Below are 2,714 nucleotides of genomic sequence, written 5' to 3'. Positions count from 1 at the left end.
ACTACAATAAATACACCGCACTAACTACAGTAAATACACCGCACTAACTACAGTAAATACACCGCACTAACTACAGTAAATACACCGCACTAACTACAGTAAATACACCGCACTAACTACAGTAAATACACCGCACTAACTACAGTAAATACACCGCACTAACTACAGTAAATACACTGCACTAACTACAGTAAATACACCGCACTAACTACAGTAAATACATCGCACTAACTACAGTAAATACACAGCACTAACTACAGTAAATACACAGCACTAACTACAGTAAATACACCGCACTAACTACAGTAAATACACCGCACTAACTACAGTAAATACACCGCACTAACTACAGTAAATACACTGCACTAACTACAGTAAATACACCGCACTAACTACAGTAAATACACCGCACTAACTACAGTAAATACACCGCACTAACTACAGTAAATACACCGCACTAACTACAGTAAATACACAGCACTAACTACAGTAAATACACAGCACTAACTACAGTAAATACACCGCACTAACTACAGTAAATACACCGCACTAACTACAGTAAATACACTGCACTAACTACAGTAAATACACCGCACTAACTACAGTAAATACACTGCACTAACTACAGTAAATACACCGCACTAACTACAGTAAATACACCGCACTAACTACAGTAAATACACCGCACTAACTACAGTAAATACACTGCACTAACTACAGTAAATACACCGCACTAACTACAGTAAATACACTGCACTAACTACAGTAAATACACCGCACTAACTACAGTAAATACACCGCACTAACTACAGTAAATACACTGCACTAACTACAGTAAATACACCGCACTAACTACAGTAAATACACAGCACTAACTACAGTAAATACACCACACTAACTACAGTAAATACACCGCACTAACTACAGTAAATACACTGCACTAACTACAGTAAATACACCGCACTAACTACAGTAAATACACCGCACTAACTACAGTAAATACACAGCACTAACTACAGTAAATACACAGCACTAACTACAGTAAATACACAGCACTAACTACAGTAAATACACAGCACTAACTACAGTAAATACAGACTGACACGAATATTCTAGAATTACAAAGAAATAGTCCTCAGCTTTACACTCAGACTTAGTGCAGCGTTCCAATTGAGTGTTCCATTTGTGAAGTGGGAGAAACAATGAGCAGTACAATACGGCTCGTGTGCGGCTCGTGTGCGGCTCGTGTACGGCTCGTGTGCGGCTCGTGTACGGCTCGTGTGCGGCTCATGTACGGCTCATGTGCAGTAATGACACAAAACAAGTCATCAAACCCAGGAAAGTGCTCAAATCAGCCAAGTTCATTTAATAAACCCGGATATTATATTTACAGATGTTAAAACATCATTTAAGACGTTTAGCACATTTCTTACTGCAGAGGCAGCAGCAGCAGCAGCAGCAGCAGCAGCAGCAGCAGCAGCAGCAGCAGCAGCAGCAGCAGCAGCAGCAGTATGTTAAGTCTACGTTTTAGTGAAAAGTCTGACCTGTCGTGCACTTTAAATACCTCTAACAGTCTATTTACATATCTATGTTACATGTGACTACAAGAGACAATGCACTCAACCAAGTTTTAAAACATTCTGATTTCCAACAATAATGTCCTCGACAGGATTTATGTTGAATCCTTCATTCCTCCAGGCGTGGAACATGGGAAAACAGGTTTCAAACAATGTCATGTGGCCAGTGTTTTTAGGCACAGTCCAGAGGAAGTTTTGTCTTCTTCTTCTTCTTCTTCTCATAATGAGCTGAAAGAAACCACACATTTGTTAGTCGTGTTATAAAGTTACAGTTGACCTTGTGCCCTGTGCGTCCATCAAGATGTATTTATAAAAAACATTTATTGGAGCCTGAATTTAATCACCTTTAAATGTTAGTCCAAGGCAAACACAGAGAAATAAGACACAACAGATTCCTGCAGTCCAGTGGTGTCTCGCCTCAGAGCCAGAGGTCAAAGGTGACTCTGGATGTATCACTGGAGCTGCGTCTGTCACATCAAAGACATGAATGACCAGAACGAACAGAACAGATTCATTATTAAAGGACAAATGTCTGAGCTCACCCACAACAGTCACATTGAACTGGACCTGGTGCATAAACCCGTCTCCACAGGTGATTTGTCCAGTGTAGAGTCCAGAGTCTCCAGCTCTGAGGTCAGAGATGTTCAGAGATCCAGTCATGTGACTCAGACGGCCTTTATAACTGTCTGGAGGCTCACGTCGATCCTGTCCCTGGTCAAACAGCACCAGGGTCTGTGTGTTTACGTCCCACACGACATGACGGGGCTCACACTGAGAGGAGACTGGACTGTCCAGTGTCACTCTGTCTCCAGCCTTCACCTGCAGAGGTTTGGGTTCTTCTGCTTCACACAGGAGAACTGAGAGAGGAAGAGGACAATATTTCAGCTCAATCCAAATATCTGGTTGTTGTTGTTTTTGTTGTTGTTGTTGTTGTTGTTGTTGACAGATAAATAGAGGGGAGGTTGTACCATTTAATAAATGCATTTTTGCAGTAAAGCACACACACATTCTAATGCTACAAACACAAGTCACTACAGCCAAGATTCTCTTTAAGATCCTGGACCTTTAGTCAATAAAGTCGACAACAATAATACACTTTATAGAATCCTACAAATGAAATGAATTACTTGGCCTACA

General features: G+C 40.9%; 1 long non-coding RNA gene across 1 annotated transcript; it reads right to left on the bottom strand.

The window, feature by feature from the left end:
• Window positions 1-1,510: 1,510 nt before the first annotated feature.
• LOC140377849 (uncharacterized) lies at window positions 1,511-2,470 on the bottom strand. The gene is made up of 3 exons (XR_011930131.1): window positions 2,120-2,470; window positions 1,922-2,044; window positions 1,511-1,805 (listed from the first exon to the last, which is right to left on the bottom strand). It is a non-coding gene; the product is annotated as an uncharacterized lncRNA (long non-coding RNA).
• Window positions 2,471-2,714: the final 244 nt, after the last annotated feature.

The sequence above is a fragment of the Eucyclogobius newberryi genome, unplaced genomic scaffold (assembly GCF_026437365.1).
Source record: "Eucyclogobius newberryi isolate DKJ021-1_F unplaced genomic scaffold, fEucNew1.0.hap1 SCAF_4, whole genome shotgun sequence".
Lineage (NCBI taxonomy): Eukaryota > Metazoa > Chordata > Actinopteri > Gobiiformes > Gobiidae > Eucyclogobius > Eucyclogobius newberryi.
The sequence above is the reverse complement of the archived record's forward strand: the minus strand, read 5'-3'. Positions and strand labels throughout refer to the sequence as shown.